The following is a 13,890-nucleotide window of genomic DNA, read 5'->3' as shown; positions in this document are numbered from 1 at the left end:
AGCATCTTATCTTTGCCCTAGCATCCACTTCCCGCCTTTGTCGAATCGCTTCTCCAGGCTAAGCTGTCATATAATTCATGTGCAACATCCTAATAAAATCCAAATATATATGTGTCTGTGACCTTAATGCAAAGCGAATATAAACAATGAATTCAATCACTAATGAAATTATTCCATCATACTACAATGGTCTTTAAAACACTCATCTCAATCTCAATTCTCATTTTATCTTTTTGCATTGCTAAGAGATTACTCTTTCTTTTCTATCATCTATAGAATATTTCCTTATTGAGTACTTAGATGATAACTAAATCTCTTTTTTCTTAAGAGTTTTATAGTCTTTTTATTCGAATACTAACATATATGGTGAAAGCACCTAGTTACTCAACATATAACAACCTTAAGAAGTTTTGCTTACTTATATTGATTAATTACCTTTTGACCCGAAAATCAACATTTATGATGAAGATCTCTAGTTATTCAATAACTAAACAACAATAGAGTAGGGATTTCCAACACAAATCAACTTATTAATTCCAAAATGGCATAAAAGAATAATAACCTGTAATATCATTAACTATCCATGTTAATAATGCTAAGGTATCGTGCGAAGAACAAAAATCCAAATAATTTACTATATAAGCATAGATTAATTATACTAATCACTCTTGATTTCCAATTGATGACAATAATATAATCATGAATCAAGCAAAAAATTAAGTTATCCAAAATTCAAGTAATTGGCACCTAAAAATAAAACAATATAAATAAATGAAGGCTAAAAATTTAAAACCCTTAATTTAAACATTGTCTTTATTGTGAAAAAGAAAAGAAAAAAAAGAAAAAGAAAAGTAAAAATCAAGTAGTACTCCCCATGTGATTTTCATTCTTTAATTGCTTGTTGTCATTACACTTGGATTGCACGGTCGACTCAAATAGTGATAAGAGAATAGTAAAAAATAACTGCTAATAATCAACACTTAACAAAAATATTAAATAGCAAAAACATAACTAAATTACATAAGCTTAAGCAACTAATCTAAGTAAAGGGTTCTAAAATTACTGCCAAAAAAATAAAAAGAAAACTAAAAATATTACTTGGGTTGTATCCCAAGAAGTGCTTGTTTATAGTCTAGCTTGCCTTTTGGCCTATTCTTTTTTTATTCAAGGAGGTTTCTTTAAATTTTTTCTCCACACCTTACTAATAACTCTTTGAAAGTCCCAAAAACTAGCCTTCTTTATCTTTTCTTCTTCAGCGGTTTATCCTTCTTTGCAAAAGTTAAGTAGAATTATTTACAGGAGAAGTATCATTAACACCCAAAAATATAGAAGTAAAATGAGATGGGCATTGTTTAAGTTCAAATTTAGGTGATGTTTTGATTGAGAAATTCAGTTTTGGTTTTTCTTGACCAAGATCCTCAAATCTTAAATTATGCTTGTAAATTCTAACACCCTCTCCACTTGACCTTAAAGTTTACTCAACATTCTCCTCTTTCTCATTCAAGCTCAATGCTAGACATGCCTTTAATGGTTCTTGGTATGATTTATTTATAAAAACTGTTTCAACTAAAATATCAATCAATATCAATTATAAAATAAGTATCATTTACGTAGGGTTTCTTTAATGCTTTAACAATGATAGACATATCTACATCATCTTCCATATCCAAAATAAGAAAATCAGCAGCTAAATAAAACTTTTCCACTTTCAATAGCCCTATAGGTTATTTAATAAATCTATCAGCAAGTTGTAGTGAAACAATAGTTGATTTCATGTTAGTTATACCAAGTTTTTGAAAAAGGCTAAAGGAATCAAATTTTTACTAGCACCCAAATCACATCAGTAATTTCTAATACTAATATCACTAATAGAATAAAGAATAGAAATGATACGAACTCGAACCGGATACGTTCAAACACCAACATAAGTAATGGTGAGAAAATCAAACTGATAAACGCTCTCCCTATTTAAAAGGAAGCACCCTTACCAATAAGTTCGAATTTGTCACCCCAAAATCTAACTTGAAATTTTGCAATTGATTATGGAACTAACAAACTTAGCAATAGAACTACTAAGCCCTTTAGTTATAAATAGATGAAGAATGTTCAAACAACCCAAGAAACTAATAAAAAGTTAATTGATTGATAAAACATGTAGATGTGAAGTTAAATCAAACAAGTTAATTTAATCTCAAGAAATTCAATAAGGAGCACCTTAAGGAATAAGAGTTAACAACTCAAATAAAACTTCATTCAGAAATATATATTGATCTTATTGTTTTAGCCGAAATACATAGCTCTATTTATAGGGCTTTGAAGTGATTCTAAACCCTAAAAGGACTAAGAGATAAGGAATCAAAATCAAACCCTAAAAGACTCCTAATGTATGGCCAATCTTATCCCTATAAGGAAGGATAAGATAAAGAGTAATCTAACCCTAATTAAAATCCTAAATTCATGGGACGAAGTTTTCTTTATCTAATACTTCCAAAAATAGAGGAAATTAACTAAAAACGGATCCATTACGAATGTTTTCTTGAAAAATTCGGAGCTCTTTTTGTAGGCAACTTATATACTGTAAGGTGTGGTCACGCCTTATGGAAGTTGAGCTTCTGCCCCCTTTGCTCATTAATAGTAATTGATGTCACTATCTTTAAGGCATTGTTATCATCATCAAAACCATCAAAAGCACCATCATTAGCTATCTTCAAAACATGCTCCAAGTAAGAATTTAAGGCTTGCTTGAACTTCTTACTCCTTGCTCATGTCATTGGTCCTCCATAGGCTAATGGATCCATGCTAGTTGACTTAGATGCATCCTTGGTTGCATCAAGAAAACTCCTTGCATCCTTCATCTTAAGAGGCAGCTTCTTTTATAGGATTTCATTGTGTTCCTCTATCAATGGGACTGTAGCTTATTCCTCTACTTATTGGAAATAATTTCCTTCAAGGTATAAGATGAAATTAAGCAAGAGCTTCAGCAAAAGGAATATTGATCTAAATTTTCTTGAAGATTGATAAAAATTTAGAAAACTATTTTCATCATTCTTATTCTAAAGCCATTGTGGGTACGGGATTGGTGGAACATAAGGCTTTATCAAAGATAAATCATATTCATTTTCTTCCTTTTTCTTACTCTTCTTCTTCACTTGATGTTTCTCCATCATTAGCTTTCTTTTCAACTACTACCTTCTTCCATTCAACCTTAGCTTCAGGTGATTCTCTTTCATTCCTCAAAGTAATGGCCTTAACTATTTCCTTGGGATTCACTTTGGTATCACTAGGTAGTTTTTCTTACTCTCTTTTAGCAATTTTCTTGACTAATTGCTCTACTTGCAACTCTAGATTGTGGATTGCTTCTTGATTGATTTATGTTAACCCTAAGACTTTATATGTGCTTTTGATGATGTAAAATATTATTACTACTAACATTCTTGTTCATAATTATTGTTCTTGGTAGGCAATCTTTAATTATCATTGATGCATATAAATGAAGATGAAGGCATAAGTGTGAACATGGATTAAAGAGTCAAGGACTTGAATATTCGGTCAATATGAAAATCAAGATAAAATCATGAAGTAATAAAAGTGGAAAAAGTGATAAACCATATAAGGGCAATGCAAAAAGCATGTGGAATCAAGAAACTCATGTGGACAAGGATGATCTCCTTTAAATAAAATTAGTTAACTAAAGTTTGAAGAATAAATTATACTATTTAAAAGAGATTATGAGGGCAAACCATATATGGATGGATAGCTACATCAGTCTAGTTCAGGAACAAAAATTGGAAAAGTTTTTGGAGCTATAAAAATGGATATTTGAATTTTTGAGTGAATAATGCTCCAGCTGTCAGATTGGATTATAACAAATGAGGTCAATTAGAATTAGTAGAATTATTACTTCAAGAGGATTTTTAATATACCATTCTTCAGAGTTATAGCTTTGGAAGCCTAATTTCATATGCAAAATGTATTACATCAATTCAAGGTGTATAGAAAGCGCAATAGCTAAAATACTAAAGTATGTCCAAATGGTCTCGTCTAGATGAGCAATCAAATGTTTTGATTTTTTAGAGTATAAAGATGATTGTTTTTGGAATTACTACTCTAAACTATAAAGTTGTAATAGACTGATGGAATTTTTTAACAAAAGAAATTGTTCATCATTTGGATTTAAAGAGCTCAAGATATTGAATTCAAAAGTAATCGCGTTCGCGACTTAAAAAAAAGTAACCGCAAAAAAGAGCAAAAACAGTCCAATAGAGATTGCGACCTATATCGCGACCGCGAATCTCTAATGGTCATATTTTGCACGATCACGATAAGGATTTGTCAATTACAAAATTTGCACTGACAATGCATTTAATAACGATTTTATAGCTGTTAGAGAAGATTTGACCTAACCAACTCTTATAACGGCAATATGAAGGAAAGGCACTACGAATACTCACTTGGAACATGAAATTGAAGGGCTTTAAGCTCTCCAAAGATAAAATACAAGTGGAAAATATCTTCAAACATCTTTGAGCATAGAATTCATCATCAGACCCTCTTTTTCTTCATTTGTAAAGTTGAAACACTTTGTATGAGGGCTGTAAGTTCACTTTACCTTTTATTATTAAGCTATACTTGTAAGAGTGAACTTGGTTTCTTTCTTCTCTAAATCATTCTTTATTATAAGGATTTGAGTGTGAGCCATACAACACTTGAAAAGGTTTAAATGTGTATCTTGAAAACACGTAGGTTTGAAGGTTTGAGTCTTAGCCATAGAAAAACACTTGTAAGAAGTTTGAGTATGAGCTTGAAAGCTCTTGGGTTTGATCTTGCATCCATAAAAAGATTATTGATAATGAAAATCTCAAGTGAAGCTTGAGCAGTGGATGCAGGCAAGGAGTTGGATGAACCACTATAAATCTTATATTTGAATTTCTATTTCCTACACTTTTATATTTGTTATATTTATGCTTGCTATATGTGGCAATTTATTCTTGCTTGAGAATTATTCAATTACTTTGATTAATTGCTTCTGTTAGTATTGGTTTTAATACACAAGTTCTTCAAAGTAAAAGTTTTTAGTTAGAATTTATTTTTGTAAACAATCAATTCACCCCCTCTTAGTTTCCATAAGGTGTTTCAATTAGTATCAGTGCTGGTGCTCTTGATAAAAGAGTTAACTATCTAAGAGTTGATACATGACAACCTCAAATGGCTTTATTTCAAAAGAAGAGTTTCCAATAAACAGACCTCCATTCTTTAATGGTATCAATTTTTAGTTTTGGAAACAAAGTATGAAAGATTTTCTAATAAGTGTTAATATTACTTTATAGAATATTGTAGAAGTTGGTATTTAGTTTAGAAAATACAAAATTCAATGGCATACTTGTGATGAACAACTATTTATGTTAAACATCAAATCCATGAGAAGTTTAAGAAATTCTTTTAATGAAATTACTTATAAAAAAATTGCATCATGTTTTAGTGCTAAGAATATTTGGGATTGTCTTAATTCTATTTACAGTACTAGCACTACATGCACTATATGTAAATATAACGAACTTGTAAAGGAAATCAAATGACAAGAAGACAAGAATAAAAAGATCCTTCAAGATTGCTCAATGGATGATCACACATGCTTAATTTCTCTTAAAGAGGATGAGAAGACACAATCAAGAAGAAAAAGAAATCTAAAATGCTCAATTTCAACATATTCAAGCTATGGCAAAATAAGCAAGTACTCCATAGAACAAGATGATGAGATAACATCAAGTCCTTATAAATTTGATATTAATGATGATGATGATGATGATGATGATGATGATGATGATGATGATATTGTTGTTGATGATGATCCTTCTTATAGTGAGTTGTTAGATACATTACAATGTATGCAAGAAACTCTTAAGAAGCTAATAAAGGAAAATAAAATTTTCAAAATTAAAATTAGATATTTAGAAAATAAAAAATAAAACTTTTTAAAAAAATTCATCTTTGATCTCAAGACAAATTACTTTGGAAGAGCAAACCAAAGAGCTTTCGAAGAAATCACTTGATTTTGAAAATATCTTGAAAAGCAATGAGATTATGAAGAATAAGAATGGAGCTTTCAGAGAAGAAAATAAATGTTTGAAAGATAAAATCCTTTCTCTCATTTCCACCCAAGATGTGTTAGAAATAAAAAATGATGAGCTTTTGATAAAGTCCCAAAATGTTAATAAGATTTTGAAAGTAAATGAAAATCTTAAAAAGAAAAATGAAGTTCTTAAAAATGAGATTATTGATTTGAAATCATCACTTTCAAAATTTACTAAAGGAAAAGAAACTCTTGATGCTTTGCTAGGTTCTCAAAGATCGTCTTGCATAAGACAAAGATTAGGCTATAATGATGCTTCACCTAGCACACACAAGACCAAGTTTGTGAAAGCATCTCACTCCTCAAATGACTATGCATCAACTAGCACATAAGTATATGTTACTAAAGTATCTCATGCTAAACATGATCATTTTAGGCATAATCACAATTATGCATATAGACACAAATCTTTTATGAATAGTAAACATGGCATTGTACATAAATTTGATGGATATTATTGCTCTAGCAACATATATGGACATAAGTCATCCAATTGTAAAATTAGAAAACATGTCCATTCATCACATGCTAGAATATTTATTGGATATTGCTCTTATTATAATAGAAATGGTCATTTTGCTTATGATTGTACTTTCAAGAGGAATCAATCCAAAACCAAGATGCTTGGATTGCTAAGACTAATAATCAAGGATCCAAAGAAAAATGAGTACCTAGAGAACCTTGTTCTTTTTATTGGATGCAAGATACAAGAAAAAGAAGACTTGGAGGAAGTGAACAAATTGGTAATAACCAAAGCCCTAACTATTGCAATTGGAAGCAAACTCCAAAATATTATAATAGAAATGGCGGGCAATTGAAACTCAAAAGAGTAGAAAGGCCATCTTATTTGGAGAGTGAAGATGGAAGAGCTCATAAGGAGATTGCCATAAAAAAAGGAGCCAAATTGGGAGTGTACAATGAAGAAAAAATGTGAAGTCTCTCAAAATATATTGGCAAAATAGAACTCATCAACAACACAAAATCAAGAAAATTAAGGAAAGATGGGTACTCCTAAACTTTAGCCTTAATTTTCATTATATGTCCTTTTTATGTGTTTACGAGACATTATTTATTGAATATGCATGTGTATAATATGCTTAACATGGTTTATTATGCATACATTATATTTGTTGATGTATGAACCTTAAAATTTTGCATAATTTGATGTGTAATAATTTTTTGGATTATGCACTTAATCTTTTGATTTAATACAAGCTATATTCATTCAACAATTAGTACCATCATAGAGAATTCTTTGTTATCTTGTGGATACTAATCCTTAAGGATCCATAAGTTAAAAAGTACCAAACTTGTGGATTCTTTTAGATATATTTTAAGGAAAATACTCTTGCATCATACTCAATAAAAAGGGTGACATAAGCTAAGTTTGAGAAATCATGAATGCAAATTAAGATGCATGCTTTAAGGTGGAGTACGCATGTTGATAATGTTCAAGTTGAAAAGCAAAAGGGAAGTATACTTTGATTAAAATAGCTTGAGCATCCATTTTCGTGCCCTCAAAGATTTCAAAATATTCTTTGTCCTTGAATTGATGAAAAGTCAATTTTACTCTTGAGATGAATACATTTTACTCTTGATTAAGCTAACCCCCTTACTCTTTGAAAGGTAGCTATTTGTGCTTCTATTTTTTGTAGGCAATATAAATGAAATAGAAAGTGATCTCAAAAAGAAAATACTCAAGAACTCTTAAAGAATATAAAGAGTAAAGCATACAAAGAACAACAACCAAAGTTAAAGAATTAATTATTTACAACTCTCTAATGTGTTTAAGGAGATTCAATTGATCTTAGTATCAAAGAAATTTGCTAATGGAAGTGTAGTTGCAATGTTATTCTCAAGTAGTATTTACTCTTCACTCTTCAATAAGCCTCATGAGTTGTGTGTAAGTCTTTATATTAAGTAAACTTAAATTCTTATTTGCTAAAGAGTTAATGGTTTGAGGGGGCGTTTACTTGGTTATGCATATATTACCTTTTTAAAAGGGAGTCAACGTATAGTGAACATTTTCAAGCTAAAAAAAAAAGAAGAAGGATAAGTGTATCTTTTGATTTCATACATTTATTTAATCTCTTGCATTTACGATATATACACTTTATGTGAATAATTCTTTTTGAATGACTACAAAAAGGAGGAGAATTATTTTGATTCATCAGCATCAGAAGGAGGAATATTGTTAACCCCAAGATTTCATATGTGCCTGTGATGATGCAAAACATTATTACTACTAACAATCTTGTTTAGAGTTATTGTCCTTAGTAGGCAATCTTTAATTATCATTGATGTATATAAATAAAAATGAAGGCATATGTGTGAAGATGGTTTCAAGAGTCAATGACTTGAATACTTGAGTCAATATGAAAATCAAACTAAAATCATGAAGTAATAAAGGTGGAAAAAGTGATAGAGCATATAAGGGCAATGCAAAGAGCATGTGGAGTCAAGCAACTCATGTGGACAAGAATGATCTCCATTAAATAAAATAAGTTAGCTGAAGTTTGAAAACTAAAATGTACTATTTGGAAGAATTTATGAGGGCAAACCATACATGGATGGATAGCTATATCAGTCTAGTTTCAAGAACAAAAATTGGAATAGTTTTTGGAGCTATAAAGTGGATTTTCAAATTTTTGAGTGAATTATACTTAAGCTATCAGTTTGGATTACAGTAGATGAGGTCAATTAGAATTAGTAGCATTATTGCTACAAGAGGATTTTTAATATGCCTTTATCCAGATTTATAGCTCTGTAAGCTTAGTTTCATATGCAAAATGTTTTACATCAATCCGAGGTGTACAGAAAGCGCAACAGTCAAAATACTAAAGCATGTCCAAATTGTGTTATCTAGATGAGCAACCAAATGTTTTGATTTTTTGGAGTATGAAGACTATTTTTGCAATTACTCTAAACTACAAAGTTGTAGTAGAGTGATGAAATTTTCGAACAAGAAAAATGGTTCAATTGTAGAGCTCAAGATATTAAATTTAGAAGTAATTCCACTCACGGCATAAAAATTGAGATCGAAAAAAAGAGCAAAAAAACAATCCAATAGAGATTGCGACCTATATCGCGACCATAACTCTCTAATGGTCATATTTTGTGCGACCACGACAAGGATTTTTTGACTATGAAATTCGCACTGACAGTATATTTAATGATAATTTTATTGCTGTAAAAGAATAATTGATCTAACCAACTTTTGTAATAGCTATATGGAGGAAAGACACTATAAATACTCATTTGGAATATGAAATTAAAGATTCTTAAGCTCTACAAAGATCAAATTGGGAAACATCTCCATATATCTTTGAGTATAGAATTCATCACAAACCCTCTTATTCTTCACTTGCAAGGTTGAAACACTTTTGTGTAAGGGTTATAAGTTCACTCTACCTTTTAGTATTGAGCTATATTTGTAAGAGCGAACTTGATTTCTTTCTTCTCTAAATTATTCTTTATTATAAGGGTTTGCGTATGAGCTATAGAACATTTGAAAAGGTTTAAATGTGTACCTTGAAAACACTTGGGTTTAAAGGCTTGAGCGTTAGCCATAGAAAAATACTTAGGTTTTAGTATTAGCCATAAGAAAATACTTGGATGTGAAGGTTTGAGTGTTAGCCATAGAAAACCACTTGTATTTGAGTGTTAGCCATATGAAAACACTTAAGTGTAAAGGTTTGAGTGTTAGCCATAGAAAACCACTTTTGAGTGTTAACCATCAAAATACTGGTAAAAAGTTTGAGTGTGAGCTTGAAAACACTCGGGTTTGATCTTGCACCCATAAAAGGATCATTGATGGTGGAAATCTAAAGTCAAGTTTGAGGAGTGGATGTAGGCAAGGAATTGGCTGAACCACTATAAATCTTGTGTTTGAATCTCTCTTTCCTACGCTCTTATATTTTTTATATTTATGCTTGTTATATGTGGTGATTTATTCTTGCATTTTTATCAAGAATTATTCAATTACTTTGATTAATTGCTTATGCTAATATTGGTTTTAATGCTCAAATTTTTCAAAGTAAAAGTTCTTAATTAGAATTGATTTTTGTAAACAATCAATTCACACCCCCTCTTAGTTATTATAAGGTATTTCAATTTGCACAACTTGATCAATCTTTGCATCAAGTTTCTTCAATGTAGTATCTTGAGAAGCTATATATTGCATCATCATGTCTTCTAATGATGGCTTTTTCTATTAAAGGCTCATTGTTGATTATATCTCTACTATTGGAATCGAGGTGACCCCATAGGCTTTGCAGCTCCATGGTCTCTTCAAGAAAGGTTTAGGTGATTTTTCCAATATGGATTGTAAGTGTTTAAAAAGGGGTTATTTTTTTGTTGCTCCTAAGTTCCCATGCAATTCAACCTTTCATATGTAGCTATTGGCATATTAACATACATACATACATTACACAAGTGTCCATACACCACAATAGGCACAAGCTTCCCTATTGGAAGTGTCTTTACTCAACAACAGCTTCACTTGCTTGATAAAAATAACTACTTGCATTGTCATATCACTCTAGGCATTAATCTTATAAATTCCCTTCCTTCCTCCAATGAACTTTTATTGAGAATTCATTGCTAAACTCTCATAAATTTATTGTACTTCTTCACCAATCTTGTCTTCATAATACGTACCACAAGCAGTGTCAACCAAGGTTTGACAGTTTGTAGTCAGTCCCTCATAACATAATTGCAATAAAAGAGTAAGAGGGAAGTTGTGATGTGGGCATTGAATCACATAAACCTTGAATCTTTCCTAAGATTCATAGAAAGATTCTCCTTCCTTTTAAGTGAAGTTGCAAATTCTAGACCTATAATCCAAGGTTTTCTAAGGTGAATAGTATTTCATTATAAAAGCATCATACACCTTATCTCAAAGGACCTTTCAAGCAAATTCAGCAACAATGTCCTAGCAAAGTTCTTCATACAGTATGGAAAATACTTTCTCTTTGTCTCTCTTTCATTTAGATTCCCAATAGGGAAAACCTGCACCACACTACAAAAAATTTTCAAGAATGATAATGGGTCTTTAATTTCCACTCCTTTAAAATATGGCTGCATTGTCAAGTGAATAGTCTTCAGCTCAAAATTCATGGCATTTGTAGATAGTTGAATGCAAGACGGGTTTGCATTCATCTTAGGCCTTTAGATATCCTTAAGCCTAGAGATATTCTCCTCTACAGCCACAACTGCATTCCTCTCATTTGTCATATGTTCTTTTTTATTCTTCTTGTTAGCCTTGCACGTCTTTTCGATCTCTAGATCGAATAGGACAATTGTTGGTTGCGCTCATTATTAGATCTTCTCATGCATAAACTACCTATCAAATATCAAGAGAAAGATAAATAATAAAAAAGAAAATGAAAACAACTAAAAAACACACAATCCTGAATAGATGATTAGTTGTTATCCCAGTAATGGTGCCAAAAACTTGATTGCTTAAATCCTCACCTGCAAATGCACGAGGCAATTATAGGATAGAATTATAAAATTAAGATCGATCCCATGAGAATAACTCTAATATATGAGTCCAAGAACTGTGTAAAATAATTTGGAAGATCTAAAATGGAAATTACTAAAAAGTAAAGAAAGCAATAAAATAAGTTGATTATCAAAATTTAGAATATTAGAGATCCGGGTTTTATCTTGATGTCCCGTGAAACTAAGAAGGGAGCTTGAATTTTTAACCTCAAATTGTAGAAATAGATTGAGATAAGAAATACACAAGAACTTAGATAAGGATAAAGGAATTTGAAAAAGAGTTAGAGTTTAAAAAAATTCACATAAGGGTTTTATATTGGTTCAGGAATAGTCCTCCCTACATCTACTCCTTAAGATCAAACTTATAATTCCACTACAATCTTCAAGATTAAAACCTTTGAATTTTGCAAGTTCATCTAACAACTTGGTGTCTTTAAAGGCGCCTTCGCGCTTTTCTGGTCTTTTTTCAAATCTTACTTGAGAGCTTGAGGAAACCTTTCCTTATTAATGAGCCCTTAATGCATTGTCATATAGATACTCTGACATGATATTATCCACATTAAATTTAGATGTTAAGATTAAAATAAAGATCAATTGACTCTTAGGTCAACATATCTAATGGATTTGATCATGGATATTAAATCTAGAGCTTATTCTCGAATGTAATTGTTCCAAGAATATGTCAATTCTCTTTCAAGTTATTAACTTGTATCTAATCAAGCAATTATCAGTTTTCAAGGACAATTACCTAACTAAACCCATTAAGCAACAATTCTTACATCACAATAACCACATATATTTCTTTACCTAAATTATCACATTTATTCTTCTAAATCTAGATCTGTATTTCTTCTTTCATTTCATCATATAAATTTTAATATAAAAACACTATAGTGGCCAATCAAAGCATTCACAATAATCTCAAGAAGAATAAATTAAGAATTAAACAAACTCTATATTGAATCCATAATCAAAATCAATCGACTATATCCTTCTTTGTAGAATGAGAGTTTATTTGTTCATGTATATAAAACAGAAAACACAAGAAAAACTAAAGAAAACATTATTAATAAAGAGTTGAGGCAAATACTACTTTGAATCACAAAAGTTAGAAAGCTTTCTTGAATCTTATAGTCTAAACTTAGATCTCCTTCAAGACTAATATATCTCTCTCTAAAAACTATCTCGCTCTCTCAAACTAAATACCTTTCTTTTTTAAACCCTAAGTTATGATGATGTATTTATAGGGCAATATAAAGAAAACCTAAAAGTAACTCATAAATGTGTCTTTTCTATTTTTAAGATTGCGGGCTATTTTAGAACCTAACAAAAATCTAATTTGGATTTGAGTTATTCATAGAAGTTATATCCATTAAAGAGTGTATCATTTTAAGTTTTTGAATCACCTCAATCGGACCTTTGTAGCTCAAATAATGAGACTCAAGAAAATAGAAAGAGACTACACAACATCTTATTTCGATCCAGATTTTCTCATCCTTAATAATCTGATATGGAGTTGAATTCTGCATAAAAATTATAGCTTAAAAAGTTTTCTACAAAGTTGGTGAAGATCACTTTTTAATTCTAGACCTTTACGATCACGAAAGACCTCACCAAATCTAATACGACCAATGATGAAATTTGTCATTTTCTTCATAATACCCTTTTTCTCGACAAGAACTGGTTCTCCACTCAGTCTTGACTCTTTTTAAGCATGTGAACCTGTCGTAGAGCCCGTTTGCTACAGCCTTCTCGCTCCTTGACTGGCTCTATAACCGACCCTGACCATTTTCTTCTTGTGAACCAGTTCAAGGACTGAATCACTACAGTATTTCAAGTTTTGTTCATTCTTAATCCGGCTTTATGGTTGATCCTTACTTTGACTCTTTTGAACCGGTTCTAGGACCTATTCCACTTAAAACTCCACCTTTTATGACTCAAGTTACTCCTCCAATATCTGTTACTTTTCTAAATTGATCCAAGAGTCAATTTGTACTCTAATAATCTCCATATTTACTTAGATACCTTGAAAACACATAATAAACAACTCAGTAACTAAATCAAGTAAAAATTCTATAAAATTACAAATATATTAACTATAAATGCACAATAATACTATGAAAATATACTCATAGTTTAGAGTTATTAGTTTGTTTTATCGAGTATATGAGTATAAGTTACAGATAATTGGAATAGTTGGTGAATTGTTATTGAGATTACTTTTGGTGCCAGTATTTGATCAATCTTTCCCATTA

The 13,890-nt window shown here is 30.7% G+C and overlaps 1 pseudogene; it reads left to right on the top strand.

Moving 5' to 3' along the window:
• The first annotated feature begins 10,866 nt into the window (after nucleotides 1–10,866).
• On the top strand, nucleotides 10,867–10,967 carry LOC112536756 (annotated as a pseudogene).
• The last annotated feature ends 2,923 nt before the right edge of the window (nucleotides 10,968–13,890 follow it).

Source organism: Ricinus communis, chromosome 3, assembly GCF_019578655.1.
Source record: "Ricinus communis isolate WT05 ecotype wild-type chromosome 3, ASM1957865v1, whole genome shotgun sequence".
NCBI lineage: Eukaryota > Viridiplantae > Streptophyta > Magnoliopsida > Malpighiales > Euphorbiaceae > Ricinus > Ricinus communis.
Note: the sequence above shows the minus strand (reverse complement) of the source record. Positions and strands in the feature narration are given on the sequence as shown.